This window comes from Sabethes cyaneus, chromosome 2 (genome assembly GCF_943734655.1).
Source record: "Sabethes cyaneus chromosome 2, idSabCyanKW18_F2, whole genome shotgun sequence".
NCBI classification, from domain to species: domain Eukaryota; kingdom Metazoa; phylum Arthropoda; class Insecta; order Diptera; family Culicidae; genus Sabethes; species Sabethes cyaneus.
Window position 1 is genome coordinate 154,986,773 of NC_071354.1, and position 24,421 is coordinate 155,011,193.

The 24,421-nt window shown below is 40.9% G+C and overlaps 1 protein-coding gene across 2 annotated transcripts in view; it reads right to left on the reverse strand.

Annotated features, from left to right (window-relative positions):
- LOC128733518 (WD repeat-containing protein 47) overlaps positions 1–24,304 on the reverse strand; it is a 208,570-nt gene extending 184,266 nt beyond the window's left edge. For both annotated transcript variants that reach the window (XM_053827166.1, XM_053827165.1), the window contains exon 1: positions 23,362–24,304. The gene's annotated coding sequence lies outside the window, so the exon portion shown is untranslated. The remainder of the gene's footprint in view (positions 1–23,361) is intronic.
- Positions 24,305–24,421: the final 117 nt, after the last annotated feature.

The window sequence follows — 24,421 nt, forward strand, 5'->3', positions numbered from 1 at the left end:
TGATTCGGCCATTCGTGATTCGGCCTTTCGTAATTCGGCCATTCGTGGTTCGGCCTTTCGTGATTTGGCCTTCTGTGACTGTTATTGAAATTCGGCCATTTGGATTTCGGCAATTCGTGATTCGGCCATTTGTGTTTCGGCCATTCGGTACCAGCCCGTGGTGACGGCTTGCAAAGCCTACTACATCAACCCCCTGTTTCGCCGGAGGGCCAACGAAGCTCGAAACAGCCCACCTTTCCTGTCAGCATACGACCTTGGCTTCCACCGGGGTTGGTTACCCGATCTCCACCAAAGTTGCTCGTATCTCGGCTGGTACCACGAGGAGATAGGAATAGGAGTTGCTGAATAAGAGGCTATGAACCACTGTAGGGTCTATTTTATGCCTACACGTGCACAAGGCACCGACGGTACGCACGACACTTAGCTTCTGTAGAAAACGGTAGAGGAGTTTGGTTTAAGTGCAAAGTTATGAAGTTGGTTTTACTTCTTTTTGTAAATGGTACAATTGTTGTCTTACTAGGTTTTTTATTCAGTCCTTCTTTTTTGCACCACGAAAGGGTGAAACTTAATGCTGTTTGCATTCGTTCTGAGACTGTAGTATCAAATTTGCCACGAGCTATAATGACGACGTCGTCCTCAAAACCAATCACTTCAAAGCCTAGCAATTCCAGATTTTTCAAAAGGTCATCTACCACCAACCAGTTGTACCAATCTATACACTTAACTATAGGAGGGACTTTTGCACTGTCAAGAGGTTTCAGTGGGTAATATAGAATTCAGCATGAAGGAAGGGTAAAAGAGGGACCTGAGAATAAACCCATGCTAAAGTCACTTGACATCGAATGGCTTGATTCTACTAAGATTCGAACCCACGACAACTCGCTTGTCAAAGCAGGCAAAGTAACCTTGCGGCTACGGAACCCCCCGTCGGCTATGCTTGGGGCTATGAGTCTACCTGTCTTTTTTTTTTGTTTGATTGTAGTCACTTTAACAGCTTGGATCATTCGTGACTTCTGCGGGGTTGGGAATTGAACCCGAGTCCCCGGCGTGAGAGGCATGAATGCTAAGTACTACACCGGTATTGACCCACCTGTGTTTTAGTGGGCGACATTGAAAACGGATTATATAAAAATAATCTATATAAAAATGATCTGGGCTGCATGACTTTTGAACTTCGATAGTACGTTTTTTATAGAATAGCGATTAGGTAATAAATCTCCAGCTAGTGTAATGGACGTAATGAAAAAAAAGTGGATGTCTCAACGCAATATCTACTTGAGAAACCAGAATAACGTAAAAATAGCTCAGTGTACGTCAATGTCAACTCTCGATGTTGGCGGCACTGTTTTCTAAAAGTCTCAATCAGTCTTGCAGAACAGCACTACCACTAGCTCAGCAGGCACACAACAGTAAGAAGCACACGATTAACCACACACCACGCGATTATACGCTCCCGCTACCCGACAGTCTGCACAAGTTTCCCTAATTGGATCAGTCTTCTTTGCATCCGCAGCGGCAACAATTCTTCGGAATCCAATCGATGTGGCTTGTAGTGGATGCTTCTCCACTCTATGCACGATCACGTAGGTGGAAAATTGAGATTTGTCTGTGTGCGGTTCTTAGCTCTTTTTCTCCGCTAATTTCATTCTTTGGTTTCTTTGGCGTGGATTTACTGAAACCTATCGTTCGCTTAGCAAAAGATACAATACCGTAAGAAGAAAAGCTCACGCGAGACGAAATTAATTTTCGAACCAATTTCCAACGTTCGATACAAAGCCGGCGAAAAAGCAATTTCCACCTCATCAATTCATTCACAAGATGGACACTCGATACATATGTTGAATGCATTCCCGATTTGTAAATGCTATGTAAATCTATTCCACGTAAAGCAACATATTAATGCACGCAATTCAACGATCCTCAGCAGAGTTAGTTCAGAAACACGACGGTCAACGAACTTTTCCGTTCCGAACACCGCTAACGCGCGGCTACAATCAGATCCGACTGAGCAAAAACCAACAGATTACAAATGAAACGCACTTGAAAAAGCGAAATCCTGCATGGACGATTGCATTCCAATTTACTTCTGCAACAGACTGACAGACAAGGGCGGTGTAGGTTTTTTCTCTATACCTCGGATTGAATGCCAAATCATGTGATTATTATTGCTGTAAATTACATGTACTGTGCTGTTTACATGTAAGAAAGCGATAATTTCAATCAGCGCCAAGCGCATGTAAAACGAAAAATTACTGTTGCACAAAATGATGGCGATCGCTTGGTTCCACTGCCGGTGCCGGTGAACTTGTTGGAACGGTATGAAAGGATATACCCTACGTATGTCACATTCACATACCCAACTCCGAAACTTTGAAAATGAGGTAAAACAACCCAATTTTACGCCCAATGTACAAGAAAAGAAAACTCAACAATAATAAATGAACAAATCGGCAATCATAAGTGAACGAAAAAAATTGCTCTCATAAGTTTCCAACTCATTGTAGTAATACATTGTACCATTCGTAAAAAGATCGAACCTCTGGCGATCGTAATTAAAAATTACATGCCATTTTGCTCATTAAAAATCCTATACCTACAGTGGAATGATACAGCCCAGTCGGAGCTGCCATCTCGCCCGGCGGGTGGACCGAAGTGTGCAGAAAAGTGTAACCAATCGCCGGCAATCGGTACTAGCGGCGGCGCAGCATAACTTGGCCAGTTGGCACGCGATCGTCAATGACGGTGATGCTTTATTTTAATATTTACCTGTGCGCTACGTATGGTTTACATCCACCGCATCACATCCTTCGGCTCGATCTAACCGATGCACAATGCACCGGCAAGGCAAGCATACACGTGCATATGCTGCTGGCCGGTTCGGGAGGCGCACGGTAGGTGTAAGTGAAATCAAAATCGGAAACTAAAACTAATGACCGTGCATGCGGAAATTGGCTTTTAATAACGGCCGGCACACGCTCCGGCCGATAAGAGTACCTCAGGCCCAGACTATATTGGCGATTTGGTAAATGTGGCATTGACGTGTTGGAGCGATATTTACCGATGACTGTGTTTGATGAACAGCGAAAGACTGAGATTTAGTTTACATAGAGAGCAATATTTACTCTATGCTGTGGCTTAATGTGTCACGCTTCAAACACCTGTTGATGTGCAACATACAAAAATGTTGAAGCTATTTGTAGAGAGTTGTTTATAGCTTTAAGCCGAAGAAAATTACTTTAGTGATCATTGACACTTTCTGCAACTGTTTTTGAACGGTTAGTTTTTAAGCCATAACACTCAGGAACAAAAAAAACGTTATCATATTTTGACCAGCAGATTATAAACTGACGAATAAAGAACAATATTTTTAAGATTTTTCATTTTTTACTAATTTTCTTCGGTACTGCCGAAAATTTTGTACGAAATTTTTCCCAGTCAGGTACTATTTTTCCTCGATATTTGCTAAAAAAATTTGCTTGCATTTTGATTAAGCCATTTTTGTTATTCAATATTTCAATATTCGAGAATCGCAACCCAATTCTAATTTTTTCTTGAAGTTACTTTCTATTTATTTACTAGCTGACTGCCCGATCTTACTCGGGGTCCCTTTATCTCTCCACTTGGGGCCACTTGTACATCTGTTATTTATGGCAACGGAAATTCTTAAAATGCGAGAAACAAAACCCTTTTTCTACATTAGAATGTATCTACCCTTGGTCAGCTTTAGTGCTCTAAAAAATCAGAGGGGTTGTGTACAAGACACGACCGCATATATAGGTGACGCAGGACTACGTAAGTCTCTTTATAGTGATAGTGGCATGTATTCATGCTTGTAATCATTCGATTCTTCATGTATACATGCTATATGCAACATATATACATGCTACATGCGTTGTATGTAACATTTATCAAAGTAGTAATATTGCATACGTTCAATTCTCAAAAGATTATGCATTTACTATATTATACTATATTAGTTTTCGATACTGATATCAGATATTTTTTAAGCGAAGTTCCAAAGAAATGCCCAGAGAAGAAAAATACCTAAAATACCGGGTTTCAGCCTTTTCAAAACCGGTATTTCGGTATCCAAAAATTGGCCGGTATTACCGGTTTCGGTACTACCGGTACTACTGGTTAGACAGCCCTAGTTCCCAGGTAGCACCAACTCGTATATCAATGTACGAAAATTATAGTAAATATCTCTTAACAAATTCGAAATCGTCGTTAAAGCTTGATAAAGTGGGCCCAAGTTGATTTTCTATCGTATATAATGATAATAACTGACATGCATATGATTTACAGCACAAAATTGTATAGCATTAGACGCGAGTCGCGCTTAATCGGATATCTATACCAATAAAAATGGATTTCTATCTGTCTGTCTGTCTGTCTGTCCGTATGTTGCTTATAGAATCGAAAATTACTGAACCGATCGGCGTGAAAATTAACTTGTATAAGTTTTTGGGGCCAGGGAAGGTTCTTATGATGGTTAGAAACCCCTCCCCTACTAAGAGAGGGGGCTCCCATACAAAGCTATACCTATAAAAAATGATTTCTGTCTGTCTGCCCGAAGGTCCCTATAGAATCGAAAACTACTGAACCGATCGGCATGAAAATTTGCATGTAGGGGTTTTAGGGCAAGGAAGGTTCTTATAATGATTAGAGACCCCTCGCCCACTCAGAGAGGGGGCTCCCATATACATCTTTACCTATAAAAATGGGTTTTTGTCTGTCTGCCCGTATGCTCCTTATAGAGTCGAAAACTACTGAACCAATCGGCGTGAAAATTTGCTTGTAGGGGTTTTTAGGACCAGGGAAGCTTCTAATGATGGTTAGAGACCCCTCTCTCCACTAAGAGAGGGGCTCTCATACAAATCTATACCCAGTAAGAATTTGTCGTGCGACGTCGGATAGACGCAAGCAAGAGTGACGCTTGTGTCGGACGACGTCCGTCCGATAATTCTTACCGGGTACCTATAAAAAATGATTTCTGTCTGTCTGCCCGAAGGTCCCTATAGAATCGAAAACTACTGAACCGATCGGCATGAAAATTTGCATGTTGCGGTTTTTGGAACCAAAGAAGGTTCTTATGACGGTTAGAGACCCCTCCCCTCACTAAGAGGGGGGGGGGGGCTCCAATACAAATAAAACACAAATTTCCTCATAACTCGAAGAACTAATCAATCATATAAAACCAAATTTGGCATGTGGGGGGTTTTGGAGGCAGGATTTTTTTATGATGGTTTTAGACCCCACACCCCTGTGGTAGAGGGATAAGGACTGCCATACAAATAAAACAGAAATTTTTGCGTAACTCAAAAACTAATCAAACTCGAGAAATTTTACTCTTTCATATAACATTAGTCAATAACAAGATCACAAAAAACTATCAAAAGTCACACTAGATGCTGCAGGGCGAGACGGCCGCAGGCCGCAAGTGTTGCCGGCGACACGCCGTCGGAAGCGCCGGCCAATGCGGGGCCTGACCACTTTTTGAGAGAGTTTTTGGAATGACACCCTATCTAGCCAAACCTTTCTGTAAGATGTAGCCCTACGTCAAAAAAAACGTAGACCTCATAGTGGCCCTCACCCTCTTATCCAGCAACTTTTATCCCTATCTCCTCGAAATATCAACCGTAATACGAGCAACCTTAGCGAACATCTGGTAACCAACTCCAGGGGAAACTAAGGCCGTATACCGACAAGAAAGGAGGCTCTCATGCGAATGTTGAGTGTAGCAACGAGGAATAACCTTGTTAACCTTGATCGTCTGTCAGGGTTCCTCTTGTTCCTCGACCAAATGCACGGTTTTACTCCAGGTTAGGAGCGGCTCACGACAGCGGCTGATCCGGAGCGGGTGGATGAACTAAGAAATGTGTTGTCTCGGTACTGCATCTAAAATGACAACCCCAACGCGAGACACGACTCGAGTAAGACAACCTAGTCAAACCAAACTAACTGCTAAAATCAAAGAAATTCGACTTGGAGCATGGACACCACTGAATTTCTTGGATGGAGACAAAGTGCTAGAGTGGTTGAGCGACCAACCAGCTGGGGACGGGTTTTGTAGTGATGGGCAGAATGCAGGATCGCGGACGGATGGAAGGCAATCAACAATAAACAGGATGTGTATGTTGAGAATTAAAAGTCGTTTCTTCAACTGCAACATCGTAAATGTGCACTGTCCGCACGAAGGTAGGCCAGACGATGAAAAGAAAGCGACCTATGCGTAGCTGAAGGCAACGGGCCACGGGACATCAAGATCGTCATCGGGAATATGAACGCCCATTCGGCATGGAAGTGATGTATAGACCGGGGATCGGGCCCCATAACCTGCGCACCGACACGAACAATAACGTCCAGCGATGCACCAACTTTGCAGCATCCCCAGGCCTGGTGATCAGAAGCGTTTTCTTGCCCCGCAAATATATCCACCAATCCACTTGGAGATCACCTGACCAATGAACATTGGAACATTCTCATCAATGATCGTGTTCTGTATTAAAGCAATCACGTCTGCACTCAACGACGGTCGAAGGCGAAAAGGGAAGAGCAAATCAAGTGATGCTAGCAGCTGCCTCCTGCTGTCAGATCTGTCAGTCATACAATTTACACGCTTCGCTCAACCAATGCAAGTCTAGATTAAAATGCACCTTAAGTGGTTGGGTGAATATCTCAACATACTCCCCGCCCGGAGTCGTGATTATCCCATGAAACATAAATCATTTATTCGTATCATTTATTGAGAATTTTCCAATGGTAGTAGACATAGCTTATTTATGGAGCGTTTGATTTCACTCTTCGCTGTGAGAAGCGTCGCAACCCGTACGTGACTATCTGGTCCAGGAATTACCTGAAGTACTCTACCAGTAATCCACGCAAGAGGTAAGTTATCATCTTTTACCAGACATAACTGACCTATTACGGCTGGTAAACGGCTGAATAATGCGTACCGTCGGTGCCTTGTGCACGTGTAGGCATAAAATAGACCCTACAGTGGTTCATAGCCTCTTATTCAGCAACTCCTATTCCTACCGCCTCGTGGCACCAGCCGGGATACGAGCAACTTTGGTGGAGATCGGGTAACCAACCCCGGTGGAAGCCAAGGTCGTATGCTGACAGGAAAGGAGGGCTCTTTCGAGCTTCGTTGGCCCTCCGGCGAAACAGGGGGTTGGTGTAGCAGGCTTTGCAAGCCGTCACCACGAAAAATATTAAAGCATGGAACGAAGAACAAATATATTCTTACTGGAACAATCGGAATAGACCCACGCGACGAAAAAGGACTATGGATTGGAAACTCGGGACGTGGAACTGCCGATCTCTCAACTTCCAAGGGAGCACTCGAGTGCTCTCCGACGTATTGAAGAGCCGCAAGTTCGACGTCGTAGCGCTGCAGGAGGTGTGCTGGAAGAGCTCAACGGTACGTACGTTCAGAGATGGACATACCATCTACCAGAGCTGCGGCAACACACACGAGCTGGGTACAGCTTTCATAGTGATGGGCGAGATGCGGAAACGGGTGATTGGGTGGTGGCCAATCAATCCTCGAATGTGCAGGTTGAGAATCAAGGGCCGATTCTTCAACATAAGCATCATCAACGTGCACAGCCCTCACCTCAGAAGTACCGATGACGACAAGGATGAATTCTACGCGCAGTTGGAGAGTGAATACGACCGCTGCCCAAAACATGATATCAAGATCGTCATCGGGGATTTCAATGCTCAGGTCGGCCAGGAGGAGGAATACAAACCGGTGATTGGAAGGTTCAGTGCACACCAGCGAACCAATGAAATGGGTCTAAGACTTATCGACTTTGCCGCCTCCAAGAATATGGCCGTACGTAGTACCTTTTTCCAGCACAGAATCCACCATAAGTACACCTGGAGGTCACCAAATCAGACAGAATCACAGATCGACCACGTTTTGATCGACAGTCGGCACTTCTCAGACATTATCGACGTCAGATCCTATCGAAGCGCTAACGTTGACTCGGACCACTACCTAGTGATGGTTAAGATGCGCCCAAGACTCTCCGTTGTGAACAACATTCGGTACCGACGCCAGCCTCGGTTAGATCTCGCGCGGCTGAAGCAGCCAGACGTCGCCGCAAACTACGCGCATTCACTCGAAGCTGCACTGCCGGAAGAGGACGAGCTAGACGAAGCCCCTCTCGAGGACTGTTGGAACACTATCAAAACAGCCATCAGCAGTGTAGCGGAGAGCTCCATCGGGCATGTGGCCCGGAATCAGCGGAACGATTGGTTTGACGATGAATGTAGGAGGGTGATGGATGAGGAGAACGCTGCGCGGGCGGCCAAGATGCGCAGTGCCACACGTCAGAACGTGGAAAGACACAAACAGAAGAAGATGCAGCGAAACCAAATCTTTCGGGAGAAAAAGCGCAACCTGGAAGAGCAGGAATATGCAGAGTTGGAGCGGCTGCATCGTTCTCAGGAAACGCGGAAGTTCTACCAGAAACTGAACGGATCCCGCAAAGGCTTTGTGCCGCGAGCCGAAATGTGTCGGGATAAGACTGGCAGTATTCTGACGGACGATCGTGAGGTGACGGATAGGTGGAAGCAGCACTTCGACGAACACCTGAATGGCGCCCAGGCGGAAAACCATGGCGGCGGGGAAAGCGACTTCGACGGTGCAGCAAACGGGGAAGAGGTGCCAGCCCCAACGATAGGCGAAGTTAAGGAGGCCATCATGCAGCTAAAGAACAACAAGTCAGCTGGAAAAGATGGCATCGGAGCGGAGCTTATTAAAATGGGACCAGAAAAGCTGGCCGTTTGTCTACACCGACTAATTGTTAGAATTTGGGATACGGAACAGCTACCGGAGGAGTGGAAAGATGGGGTTATCTGCCCGATCTACAAAAAGGGCGACAAGTTGGACTGTGAGAACTATCGAGCGATCACCGTTCTCAATGCCGCTTATAAAGTGCTGTCCCAAATCATTTTCCGCCGTCTATCACCAATTGCGAATAGATTTGTGGGAACTTATCAAGCCGGCTTCGTCGAAGGTCGGTCTACAACGGATCAAATATTTACACTGCGGCAAATCCTCCAAAAGGGCCGTGAATACAGAGTTCCTACGCATCATTTATTCGTTGACTTCAAAGCCGCATATGATACCATCGACCGGAAAGAGCTATGGAAAATCATGGACGAGAACAGCTTCCCCAGGAAGCTCATCAAACTGATTAAATCTACGATGGATGGTACGCAGTGCTGTGTTCGGATTTCGGGTGGATTATCAAGTTCATTCGAATCACACAGAGGGCTTCGTCAAGGTGATGGTCTTTCATGCCTGCTGTTCAACATAGCGCTACAAGGTGTTATGAACCGAGCGGATATCAACACGCGGGGCACGATATTCAACAAATCTAGTCAATTCGTCTGCTTTGCCGATGACATGGATATTATCGGCAGAAAATCTGTGGCGGTGGCTGAAAAGTACACCAGACTAAAGCGCGAAGCAGAAAAGATTGGGTTAAAGGTAAATACGTCTAAAACAAAGTACATGCTGGCCAGCGGAACCGAGGCCGAACGACACCGCTTGGGCAGTAGTATATTGATCGACGGCGATGAGTTTGAGGTAGTCGATGAATTTGTCTACCTTGGCTCACTGGTAACGGCGGACAATGATACCAGCCGTGAGATTCGGAGGCGTATTATCAGCGGAAGTCGTGCTTACTATGGGCTCCACAAGCAATTGCGGTCGAGCAGACTAAGTCCCCGTACAAAGTGCACCCTGTACAAGACGCTTATTAGACCGGTTGTTCTCTACGGGCATGAAACATGGACAATGCTCGAGGAGGACCTGCGAGTGCTCGGAGTTTTCGAACGACGAGTGCTAAGAACGATCTTCGGCGGCGTACAGGAGAACGGAGTATGGAGACGGAGGATGAACCATGAACTCGCACAGCTCTATGGCGAACCCAGTATCCAGAAGGTGGCTAAAGCTGGACGGATGCGATGGGCAGGGCATGTTGCAAGAATGCCGGACAACTACCCTGCAAAGATGGTGTTCGCCTCAAATCCGGTAGGAACAAGACGACCAGGAGCGCAACGAGCAAGATGGTTAGACCAGGTGGAGCGAGATCTGGCGGAGAGTACTCGGTGTCCGAGGAATTGGAGAGCGGTAGCCCTCAACCGAGTTACATGGAGAAATTTTGTTCAACAGGCTTTGTCTTAGGACGGCAAGCCACCTAAGTAAGTAAGTAAGTAACTGACCTATTAACAAATCCGGTTTCTCATAAGACCACTTCTTGGTACGTTGTTGTAAGTTAAATATTCCAATTGCCACCTTTTCCAGAACAACTGTATACTTTTCTGTACAGCCTCATACCGCGTAAGTCTATTCAGCTGTACTTTTGACACATCTCTATCAGGGATAGCAGTTATCGGTCCTCCAACCAAAAAATATCCAGGAGTCAAGGGAATTGGATCTCTAGCATCGGTTGACATAGGGGAAATGGGTCTTGAGTTAAGACAACCTTCTATTCATTTCAATAGAGTTAGCATCTCTTCGTAGGTTGGAATAATTGGCCCAATGACACGCTTCAGGTCGGTTTTTCTCAACATCTTTACGTGTTATTCTCTTACTATAATGCCTGCGTAAGCGTAACGTAATTCCGCCATCTTATCCATGGCAGCTGATCTCCATCGGGTCTTGCCATCTCGCTCGCAGTTCCCCTCTTTGTCTTGTTCCTTCCAGAGTCGATGCGTAAACCATTTTTGCAGGATAGTTGTTCGGCATCAACATGTCCTGCCCAACGTATCCGTCTAGCTTGAGCCACTTTCTGAATATTGGATTCGCCGTAGAGACGCATACGAACTCATTCATTCATTCTTCGCCTCAGTACACCGTTCTCTAACACACCGCCATAGATGGTCCTTAGCACCCGTTGTTCGAAAACTCCGAGTGCTCGCAGGTCGACTTTTAGCAGTATCCACGTTTTATGCCCGTAGAGAACAACCGGTCTAATTAGCGTTTTGTATAGTGTGTACTTTGTACGGAGGCTCAGATAGTTCGACTGCAAGTGTTTGTGGCGTCCGCAGTAAGCACAACTTGCGCTTACCTTTTAATAATCGTCGACTAGCTCGAACGACTAGCTCGCAGTTCTTCGATGAACACCTCAATGGCGAAGTCACAGAAGGAGGCGGAACGGAAATTAACCTAGGAACGCCCATGGAAGATAGTAATGTCCTAGCACCTGATCTCCAAGAAGCCAAACGAAAAATCGGGCTGCTGTAGACCAATAAAGCCGCTGGGAAGGACCGCCTACCGACAGAGCTTTATAAACATGGCGGAGAAACGCTAGCAAAGGCTCTTCACTGGGTTATTTCGAGGATTTGGGAGGAGGAAAAGCTACCGGAGGAATGGATGGAAGGAGTGGTTTGTCCCATCTACAAAAAGGGTGATCGACTAGACTGCTGCAACTATCGTGGTATTACGCCAGCATATACGTCGTTTCAGACGTATCATCTTTCAGCCAATCTTCTCTGCTGCTTGTTCTGCTTCTCTGCGCGTTTAGTCAGGTGTACTGATCTTCCACCGCCGCAAATGTTCTGCCGACAGCATCTAAATTGTCGACAAAGCAGATGAATTGACTGGATTGATTAAAAATCATGTCCCGCATTTCGATCGCCGCACGTCTTACAACACCTTCAAGCAGAAAAGACCATCTCACTGTCGAATGCGAGATTCGAATGGATCCAAAAATCCACCCAAGATTCTCAACCAGCATTGGATTCCATCCAACATAGCCACGAAAAGTCTAGTAAGTTCTCACAATCCAGCTTATCGCCAGTCGCTGGATGGCTTCTTTAACACCGCTTATCGATGGGGGTGGCACATCTCCGTTGCTTACTGTACCAATGGAGTCACTTCATTCGCTATGACGGTCTTCCGCCTGCACGTTATTCAGGTGTTCATCGCAGTGCTACTTCCACCTTTGATCAGCCGTCCACCGGCCGTCAGTTAAAATATCTCCATCTTTATCTCTGCACATTTCGACCCGCGGCTCAAATCATGTGCGAGATTCATTGAGTCTTTGATAGAACTTCGGAGTGACGTGAAAGTGGTACAGCTGCTCGAGTTCTTCTCACTCCTTCTTCTCCTGGTGGCGCTTTTTCTCCTGGAATAGTCGGGCTTGCTGTCTCCGCTTCCTTGGGACCAAAACAGACAGCCAGACATAAAACGGAGGTTAGGATTGGGTTACAAATCAATGCGTCGAAAACCAAATAAAAGTGTAGGAAGAGCCTTCAGAGAAAACGTTCGGCTCCCACGTACACTGACCATTGACGGCGATGAACTGGATGTGGTTCTCAGTTTCATATATTTAGGTCACCGCCGACAATAAAACGAGCTAAAAGTCAAGGCTACCAAGGCCGTATTTGAACAAAAGGCGCTGCGGACTATTTTTGGCGGAGTAAATTCGGAAAGCGGAGAGTGGCGTAGGCGTATGAACCACGAGCTGCGGGCACTACTTGGAAAGATTCTCATCCAGGTATACTCAGACAAAGGTCGGAAGACTACGGTGAACCGGTCACGTCGCAAAGACGTCGGACAACTGTACAGTGAAATCCGTTTCTTCAAGAACTCCACACCAGTCCCAACGTGCTAGATGGCTCTACTAGATTTGAGCCGACTTGCGTGTATCACGAAGCTCAACGAATTGGCGACGAATAATTTACGACCATGTACAGTGGAGAAGAATTCTTGATACGGAAGGAGCCACCCCGGCTTTACGCTGCTAGAAGTCAGTGACGTGACAAATCATTGATTCTGACCAAATTTCCTACTGCGCATCATGTTTTTATCACCATACTTTACAATAGGCTGACGATGCCAGTCCTGTAGCGCATAACGCATCGTTCACCATACTGTCATTCGTCGTTTCCACTTAAAGATCTTGTACTTCGATTCGACGGTCAACACAAAACACGTTTCTCTTCCAATACATGGAGCTTACAACTACAACTTGAGGGCAGCGCATACTTACGGCAAATAAAACCAGAGTAAATTTCCTTGCTAGAAATGACCTTTTTCTCACAATCAAGAGAAAAATTGCTATTCGTCTCCTTTGCATTATAGAAACTTAATGGGGTGAAGGTAGATTTCGAAATGCAAACCGAATGAACCTATTTCGAATACGTTCAATTCCCACGTTCCACCAAGCTATTCAGTTAGCTTCAAGCAGCGAGGATCGTTGAAATCGCGAGTAATTTTCTAAATGAAGCAAGGCTGACATGTTGCCTTAGCGATATAAATTGAGCAGAAATATGTTGCCAACGTACTCATGCTAGTTCCTGATCGTAGTTGATAGTGAAACACTACTGGATTCACCTTGCGGTGAAATGTAGACACATGACACCTCAGATACTAAGAAGTAGTCAGTTTCTACGGGAGCATGAATACATTCAAAAAGTCTTGTAATCGGCGATAGTTCTCAGCGGATCGTATCCAACAATCGTATCCAACAATAGAGCAACATAGATGAAAACTAGTTTCAATGACAAAGGTTCCATATTACTGCCTTGTGGGACACCAAAGGGTTTTTAAATTCAGAAGAACAGTAAAAGCCCCGCAACATTCAAGCGCGTGGGTACGAACTCAACCCAAAAGTAAACTTCTGTGATGCACCAAGCCGCGTGATTTTCTTTACCAGATTTCCATGGCCTATTTGATCGAAGACCGGTTTCAAATCAGTTGCGTCAAAATACATGTAGAATCGAGAATACTCTTGCAAACAGTTGGCCAGGCATAAATTCGACGTTGAGCAGTGGAAATATAAACTTTAGATCAGAACTGAATCTTCAGTTTTTGAAATCCATGATTCTTAGACCCTTTTGAGGAAAAACTTAATATTTCCATTTTTTCCTTAAAATAACTTTTATTCCCGGTAAATTTATCTTCATTAGCTAAAACCTGTGTTACATGTTATTTCTTTTTCTACGCTCAAATAAACTGTATAAGAAAAACTCAACCACACCTCCGAGTGTATTGGACTCGTTATTCAAACTGTTTCATCAAATCCATTGTTCGATGCAGAAATCGATGCATAATGGTCGGATGAACTCATTTCGTGTAATACGTTTATGTGCAGGCTTTGAAAAAATAAATTTGAAATAGTTTACTATTGAAAAGCGCTGAGTTAAAAAACATTCAAGTTGCAATCCACTCAACGCTTATCGTTTCTGTTAATTTGATGTAATTTTCAAAGATAATTGTTTATTGCTACTTTATTGCAAACAAATAGAAGACAAAGAAAAGCAAATCCATGACATAATTATTCACTCGTCGCTTTCCAAACCGATTTTCAAATTACCACATAATAACTATCGAAAAACAGATGATTCTTTAAAAACTAGTGCTTCTCATGAAATAACTTCAAACAAAGCTAACTTTTGTCGCATGAATAGGTCTTTTTGTGTTATTCTTTTTTATGATTTCTGTTTGCGTATGTTTGGAACTAAAAAATAATTTAATATAAAGTGCTTAATATAGATAGGTTTCAACATACAGCTTCGTTGGAAAAATGGACCAATGGCACAAAACACCTTGATTGAAGATGAGTATAATAAAAATTCATTGCTCTGTTTTGTTTCTGACATAATCCAGGTAGTTAATAATGTTTGCATTTCACAGAAAACTGTCACTTTTGAACCCACAGTTTATGTCAAGCCAAAAAATCAATCGACCGACCTGTGGTTTCAATTTTCTACTGCATTTTATTACCGCACTTCACGTCATTCGGGCTGCTGCCCTAACTTTCAAATATCGGTCATCGGATCCACGCCGCATCGATAGGAAGAAGTGAATGCATGTTGCAAATAATAAGAATTGCTTTCCTTTCCCGGAATCACACACATATGAAATTGAGCAGCGGCGCGGCGGTGGCCCCGAATGCCGAATCGTTTCCAACCTCGAGCCGTCCGTCGTGGTGCAAAAGCAATGACCCACTTCCGAATTTTATGGGAGTACAAACCATAAAGAAAACGAGAAAACGTTGACCGATAGCCCTCGCAAGCAAGGAAATGTAAAACTGCTTAATAGTGGTTTAATGCAATAATGACGGATGCTATAACAATCGATGAGCATGTAATAAAGTGCAAGGTGAGAGCTGCAGGTGTAATAAAGTATGAAACCTGCAAGCCCCTTCAACAAGTTCTGTTTTATGGCATGCTACTCGGTTTCATGTCACTCGCAACCGAACCGCGTAGCCATCGCCATCGGTCTGCGGGAATCTAACGGCAAACAGATTCCAACCTCTACTTGTGGAAACCGACATCTAGCAAACAAAACAAAAATGATCCGCCCATCCGAATTGTTAAGACGAGTCATAATAACAATGATACAAAATTAGCCTATGATTATGTTAATGACCTTGCCCTTAAAATGACCAAACAAGCGTCGCGTCGCGTTCGGTCCACAATGTGAAAAAAATTAAATAAACGGCAAGTTCACAACATTGCATTGGAGTTGAAGTCTTTCTCTTATGAAAATAAAAAAAAACCGGTTTTAGACATGCACCCCAGTTTCCGACATGTGAAACGAAATCGCAAACATTTTCGCAGATGTTTTTCGTTTTTTTTTTCCTTAGCACATGCACAAAATGTAGAGGTAAAACGTGTTCACGTCGCGTAAGTAACTTGTTCCAAGCAAAAGGAGAATTTATTCTTTTCCACCTGAGGGAAACTGGAGTAATTATCACTTTATCAGCTACAAAAATATTGTTTCAACGGAAATGTTTTGGATGTTAAACGATATTGGTTTCAAAGGGTGACAAACCGGCGTGCCTCTAGGCTGGGACACACTGGAGCACGTGCCCCACCTTCTGTTTTAAATATATGTAATATCGTATACGTGCGGTAGTTGCTCTATGATTCATTGAATCACGGTTGTCTGTACATAGCATTCATAGGGTTTTTTTAATTGAAATATATATCTAGTGCCTAATTTTTTGCAAAACCATTATTTTTAAAAATTATCGTACAGTATGGGTACAGTATGGGGGGAAATGCCTAAAATTTTGTTAGAAAGCAAAGTATCATCTTCATCAACCTACTACAAGACACCACAAAATAACATAAAATTAGGCAAAATTAACATCAAATCAACCAAGAACAGACACAAAAACATAAAAATGACACATATAAATGGCATACGTATGAAGCAATTATAAACTAAAAACTGTATATAAAAACTGTATATATAAAAAGAGTATATAAACAGTACAAAACTGGCGCAATACAAAAACAACAGGAATAGTATTCAAAAATGATACAAAACTGACACAAAATACTGCAATAAACAGTAAAAAACACAATAGTAAAACGATAGTAAATAATGACACCAAAATGGCACAAAATTAACCAAAACAGTGAGACTGGCATTGAAAACTGGCAGGAAAATGGTCAAAAAGATGCAAAAATGAAAGAAATGATTAAAAACGGCACAAAATTAGACAAAAAATAATGCAATACAATGAAACAAAAAGATATAAAGACACAAAGAATTGAAGTCCTTTATGTTTCTTTATATCTTTTAGTTTCATTATTGCATTATTTTTTGTATGATTTTGTGTCGTTTTTGTGCCATTTTTAATCATTTTTATCTTTTTTTGCGTCTTTTTCTAGAAAAAATATCGAAATTGCCCAGATAACACAAAATCGTAATAGAAAGTTCACATTAAATCGTTTTCATGTCAATTTCATATTGGAGTTGTATAATGATTAGAGTATGTTAAATCGAAGTGAACAATAAGTTGTTTTGCAGTCGTGCGTGTCTTCATATACAATTTAAGACTGTGAATTATAAAGCAGGATAGGCAATTGCAATATTAGATTATATCTATATCATATATTCAGGAGTATTTAGTTGCGTGTTATAAAAACTGCGCAAAATAGAATTACAAATAGTTGTCAAAATTTTCGCACGTATATCGCCTCCACTTTGGCACATATATGTTCTTATATGGCGTGAAATATAACTTTTTCGTTCAGATATGATTTCGTATACCTCAGTTGCAATCGTGATATACAAACCAAATGGTTTACTGGGTGGCATCAACGGCACAAATAACAACAGTAAGAACCATACAAAAAGGACATAAACGAGATACTATTTTTTTCAAAAATGACACATAAATAAACACAAAAATTATACAAACAATAATGAAAAAATGATTCTAAAAACACAAAACTGATACAAAAATATACAGAAATATGGAAAATTAACGAGAAAAAATATAAAAAATAATTAAAAATATTAATATTTTTTTGAAACGATGGTTCTACAATTGATGAAGGGACGGTAGGGGAAAGAGATGAAAACTTTTTGGTGAAGGTGGGGAAGAGCGGAAAGGAAGGGGGGGGGGGTATTGGTTGCTACTCTTGACAAGTAGTCATTTTGACTCCTACCTTTTGTCCAATGCTGGAAGGTGCAGGGGTCGAACCAAGCTATAATCTGAGATTATAACCGGATTCGAACCCACAACACCCGCCAGGGCATAAAAGGAGTCAAAATGAATACTTGACAAGAGTAGCAATCAATACCCCCCTCCCTTCCTTTCCGCTCTTCCCCACCTTCACCAAAAAGTTTTCATCTCTTTCCCCTACCGTCCCTTCATCAATTGTAGAACCATCGTTTCAAAAAAATATTAATATATATGTATGACCGCATTTCAAGGTCAAGACTAAAAACTTGAGATTAGTCTAATTAAAAATATCACAAAAAACAAATTCGACACCAAAATCCAAATGACACTACAGTGTCACAGTGTTTCTTTGTCTCATCTAATCTAATCTAATCTAATCTAATCTCACACTAACGCAGCCAATTCTTGAAAGCATCCTGGAAACTGACGATTATTTGAATCAATCATCCTGTCCTGTCAATGGCGTGGCCCTGCGTAGCATGTACCGCAGAGATAATTCCAAGGAATCAAGTGAAACCAGAAATAATACCTTATTTCACTAAACCCCTTGAAATCGAGGGGAAGGAAGAAAGCGTGGACCTCCCGTATCAAACGCTTCCCGTATAAATAATGATTTATTGACAGTCGTTAGGAGTATCTTCGCTAATAAAGGTTAAGTGATACTCTGGACCCTCAGAGATGAACTAACGGCATTTAGACCAGAAGCCAAGCTGCAATTGGCCAAGGATATAGCACCTTATTTCTTTGAAAATAGATTAGTCTACCAAAAATATTAGTTTAAATAATATAACACTTGAAAATAAAATCGTGTGGTTCAATGGTTACCTAAAACTACAGTTGTAAAGTTAGGAACTGAAATCCACACGACCCCGCACCTCCTAGCTTGGCTACTCAATTATACAAATTGAAGTATTTCCAGGTATGGCCATGTGAAGGTGCTAAGTAGGAGCTTGGGATGGCTGAAGCAATGCTGGGCGTTTTTTCTAGTTACATTCCTCATTTTATACCCCTACAGGTGGCACAATGCCCAGCTAGCACCAAATCGTACATCAATAACCGAAAATTATCTTAAATAAGCCGTAATAAATTCGGAATCGTAGCTAAAGCTCAATAAAGTCCGCCCAAGTTGATTTTCAGTCGTATATAATGATAATAGCTGACATACATACGATATTCAGCACCGAATCGTATAGCAGTACGGAGCGGTTCGGGCTTAATCGGATATTGTCGTATATAATCACTTATATCGATGAAATGCGTATGTTTATTCCTCATCACGTATATCGCCTCCAAAATACTACGGATATGCCAATTTCGCGCATCAAATACGATTTATTAGCATGTATATATGTACGTAATGCTGATTTTTACTTTTTATATACATGTAAAAATGCTAGCTCGGTGTTTCTTAGTACACAAAACTATCACAAACGAGTTACAGATTTTAATATGAAAATGACACAGAATGACATAAAAATTACACAAAAATGGAACAAATTACAAAAGTAGCAAAGAGAAAACCAAATTGATGAGAAATCAGCATAAAAAGAAATAAAACAAAGATATAACAACGACACAGAAGTAATACAAAAAATACACGGATTGGCAAACAGGACATAAAAAGTGATTAAATTCTTCTAGAGTTAGTAAATATTTTGTTCAAAATAACATGAAAATAATACAAGCTTCTTTTAGATATTAGAATACTTTTTAGCCGTCTTTTAGATTTCTTTCAGATTTCCTAATGGCCATTTTTAGAGCTCTCTTAGATCTCTTTTAGAATTCTGTCAGACTTCTTTTAGAGTTCCTTCAAACTTCTTTAAAGCTAGTTTTGGATTTAATTTAAACTTATTTCAAACTTCTTTAAGAATACTTTAAGATTTCGTTAAAACTTTGTTTAGACTTGTTTTAGACTTTTTAAGCTTCTTTTAGATATGATTTAAAACTCTTTAAACCTTCCTTCACATATTTTTGAAGTTCTTCTAGACTTCATTTAGAACACTTTTAGACTTCTTTTAGATTTCTCTAACACTTTGTTTACACTAATTTTAGAATTCATAGAACTACATTTGAAACTCTTTTACCTTCTTAGGATTCCTTCCAGGAAATGGCTGTTTTTTCGAAACTTCTAAGACCTCTTTAGAGTTGTGTTAAACTTCTTTTAGACTTTTTAGTCGATCTCTTTTAAACTTTTTTATACTGTTCTTAGACTTTTTTATAACTTCTAATTTTTTCCAGATTTCCTTATGGCTATTTTTAAAGCTCTCTTAAATTTTTTCAGGATTTCTTTAAGACTTCTTTTACAATTCTAATAGACTTCATTTCGAATTCTTTTTACCTTCTTTTGCCTTCTTAACCTTCCAGGAGATGACTATTTTCCTAGACTTTTTTAGTCGGTTTTAGATTTCTTTTAAACTTTTTTGAGATTTTTCTTAGACTTCTTCAAAACTTTGAATTCCTTCCGGAGTTCCTTATGGCTATTTTTAGAGTTCTCTTAGACCTCTTTTAGCATTCATTCAGACTTCTTTTGGATTTTCTTAAGACTTCTTTTGGATATCTTTTGAAGTTCTATTAGATCTCTCTCAGACTTTTTCTGGACTTATTTTAGACGACTTTTAGACTTCTTAAAACTTCTATTGGAATTCATTAAGACTATTGGGCTATTATTAGATTTCTTTCAGACTTCTTGTAGATTCCTTTTATTCAAGTTTTAGGCCTCTTTCCGACATCTTCTAGATCTCTTTTAGACTTCTTGCACACTCCTTTTATACCAGTTTCAGTCCACTTTGGATTTGTATTTCTTTCAGACTTCTTTTAGACCGCTTCTAGACTTGTTTAAGACTTCATTTAAAACACTTTTAGCCTTCTTTTGGATTGCTTTTGGACTTATTTTAGAGTTTTTTACCTTCTTTTAGATGTTTATAACACTTCTTTTAGACTTACTTCATACTTTATCTACACCACATTTAGACTTCTTTTAAACTTCTTTAAGATTACTCTTTTTAGACTTCGTTTAAACCTCATTTTTATGTTGCTTTTAGACTTCTTTTAGATATGACTTAAATCTATTTGAGCCTTCCTTTAGATTTTAGACTTCATTTTTATGCTGCTTTTAGACTTCTTTTAGATCTGACTTAAATCTATTTTAGCCTTCCTTTAGATTCCTGCCCGACTTCTTAAAGACTATTTCTCTATTCTTCTATTTCTATTAATATTACTATTTCTAGAATTCTTCTAAACTTCATTTGGAACACTTATAGAGTTCTTTTAGATTTCTTAAAGACTTCCTTTAGACTTGTTTTAGACTGCTTTTAAAATTACTATAGACCAGTTTTAGAGTTTCTTTAAACCTCTTTAGAAGTTATTCAGACTTCAGACTCCTTTCAAACTTTAGACTTTTCTAAGACATCATTTAGGCCTCTTTTTTCTTTTTTCTTAGATTTTTTTAACCTTTTTAGACTTCTTTAAAACTTTAAATTCCTTCCAATCGCTATTATTAGAGTTCTGCTACACCGCTTTTGAAATTCTTTCAATCTTCTTTTAGAAATTCTTAAGACTTCCGTTGGATATCTTTTAAAATTGTTTTTGATTTCTATTAGACTTCTTCTGCACTTATTTTAGACGGCTTTTAGACTTTTTCAAAACTTCTTCAAGGCTACTTTTAGATTTCTATCAGAATAGTTCTTGAAGACTCCTTTTATGCCAGTTTTAGGCCTCTATTTGACATCTTTTATTGCTCTTTCCGATTGTTTCTAGACTTATTTCATACCTCATTTAAAATTCTTTTGTCGTAGGACTACGTGTTACGGCAAGGTTTTAACGCAATTTTAGAAAAAAAAGTGACAAAAATTTCCCGTCCCAACAGGTTGAAGATTCTTTGCGAAGATTGAACCTAGACCAATTTGATATCTGTGCTTGGGAAATAAACCAGAACAAATGACAGTCTCCTCGTCTCAACAAGATTTCTTAACACCGCGATTAAACCTAGACCATTTTGAAGTTTTTGACTATTTTGAGAAAGAGTGACAAAGCCCTCTAGTTCCAAATTTTTTGACGTATGCAATTACAGCTAGTCCAATTTGATGTCCGTTTAGCGAAGTGTGCCATAAAAAATTAAGAAAGTCCCTTGTACCAGCAGATCGCAAATTCTTTAGGACGAGACGATTAACCCTTAAATGCGCACGCTGAAAAAATTCATTTAAAAAGAAAACTTACTTATCTAAAGGCGGTAAACATAATTGACTTTGGGGATGTTTTTCACTATGTTGTTTTAAAGCAACATTGCGCATTTAAGGGTTAAAGCTAGGTGAATTGGATATCTGTGTTGAAAAAGTGCGCTACAGCTACAGCTATAGTGTTCGGTTATAATATAATTCTGTATGCCATTTCATTGGAAGTATAGTGTAAAGATGTGCTATTGATAGGGTAACCAACGTATTTTGGACCCCATCATCAGCTGTACATAATTTGGACACTTACAGAAAAATCAAATGGAAATGTCCAACTTATGTACAGCTGCTAATGGGGTCCAAAACAGGTTGGTTACCCTAATATGGGATCGTGTTTGGTAAAATCCCTCTAACGTTGAGGAACGATTGGTAATAAAAACAACCTTTAATTTCTGTAAGGTAACAAGAAAGCAATAGTTTGTTTTGTTAAATTGTTTCCAAATGCACACACTTAAAAAAAGCGCCGAAGTCGGCTAAATTTTGCCGAGATTTGGACAGCCGAGCGTTCGGCAAAATTTTTTATGATGCCAAACGTTAGTAAAGATCCGTAAACGTCGATTTGCAAAACCGAAATTTTTACCGAACGCTCGGCTGTCCAAATCTCGGCAAAATTTAGCCGACTTCGGCGCTTTTTTTAAGTGTGCACCAAATGCACATATGAATTACTCTGAAATCTATCAATCTTCTATTGAACGTATTCAGCTTTTTACGAGCTATAATGGCGGACGTGTTCGAAATATTTGACCAACGCCTCTATATGGTTCAAAGGTACCAGCGAGCCACATGCCCTGCCGGGTGTTTTGGGTTCAAATCCGGTTATAATCTCAGATTATAACTTGGTTCGACCAATGGACCTTCCAGCATTGGAAAAAAGATAGGAGTCACAACGACAACTTATTAAGCGTAGCTACCAATAACCCGCCCCTCTCCCCTTACCTTTCCACTCTTTCCCCTCCATTCAAAAATTCTTCATTACCTTGCTTTGCAATAAAAGTGTAACGCCGATTTCTTCTGTCAGACGCCCTTAGCCGAGTTGTTTTTCTAGTCTATAGTATACGATATAATTAAATAACTTTGTTAGCAAGAGTCATCATTTGAAAAATGTTGTTGTGGACAGAACTGATCGACAGTTTTACGTCGCATAAAAATCGCCATCTCAGAGGACTCGTTAATTAAAATTCGGACTCTAGCCGGTGCGTCAAACCCGTTAGCCTTTTAACAATTGGATCAAACGTGCATGCGCTTTACGATCGATACGAGCCAAACGTATCGTCGACTATACTGGTTTCAGTAACCGGTTCCAGACGTCAAGCGGGCGAAAAAAACAATCATTTCTCCAAAATTATATGGTGACCTATTCTTAATATTGTCATAACGGAACTCAAAAAAGAAACAACTAAGATTCCGATATTTTACAACATAAAACCGGTTGTTTCAGCGTAAAATACATGATGATATAAAAAGAATACCAATAAAAAGCTCTAGTTACACAGCTCTTTAAAAATAATAAACTTTACTTTAATCCGACAACCTTACGGAAGGTATTCAACTGTTATAGCCGGTGCGGCTCCCGGAGCCACCAGCAGAAAACTAGACGGGATACACTGCAGTGCTGGTCAGTGACCTGGTTTTCACTGTGCATAATAATGGATATGGTATGTTTAGTTCTAGCTACTCACCTGTTTCTTAACAGCAACAGCAGCGGCAGCGAAACCCGCACAAGTAATATTTTTTAGAGACTGAGCACAAAACACCACAATAAAGCAAACTTTTTTCCTTGCTGTTAATTCCGATATATTTCCACCATGAAAGGTTTTCTTCACGAGACAAAAAAGACGAATTTTAAGGGTGTAACTGCAGACTATAATGTCTCTTTTCGCAACCTTGTTTTTTTTCTTGCCTGCAATTCGAGGTCAAAATGCACCGCAAAGAAAATCAATGATAAAGATAAAATTTACGTCGATTTAGTTTTTATGTATCAGTATTATTAGAAACTCCCGAGTAGCGTATTCACTGTATTTCTTTTTTCAGCAGTGACTTCATACGAAGGACTGCAAATGGTTTTGTTTATTTGCACAATCTGGTTGATCTAGAATTCCTGTTGGATAGCTGGATTTTTTTTCTTAGGACGCGTGAATCACCTTTTCCGCAAGCTTCAATATACACCTTGCACCTACTATATTAGGTGGAGCCCAAGCACTGTAACAATAAATTGATTTCAATTCTTAATTTTTTGCTAGTTTGATAGCAATTTCCACATTCCATGCAAATTTTACACAACATGCAAGCAAATATTATAACAATACCGACGAGATCCACGGGAACAACTACGCATGGGGAACTTTTTTTTTTGAACCGATGACAGCTAGACGTTTTAGATTCCTGCTTCTCCCGTTCTTTTCATGAAACGCACGACATAAAACACGACGGACCGCTATCCCGTTGTGCCTCTACGAAAAAGTGCACCAATGAACAGCAAACAGCACTGGGTATCGACAACAACCACGACGCGAAGCGGCACAAAATAGACTAGACCGACTTGAGAGTTTGTATGTAGACAGCGACGTGACACCGAGACGTATGCGATGGTGGCCACAAGACGACGTACTCGCTATGCGCGAAGCTCAGCCAGCGTTTGCCGTTCAAAACAACGGAATTACTCTCTTAAGGAAAAGACCAAACCAAAAATCGAAAGGACGAAAAGAAAACTGTTAAAGCGAGTATTGTCAAGTTGACAGC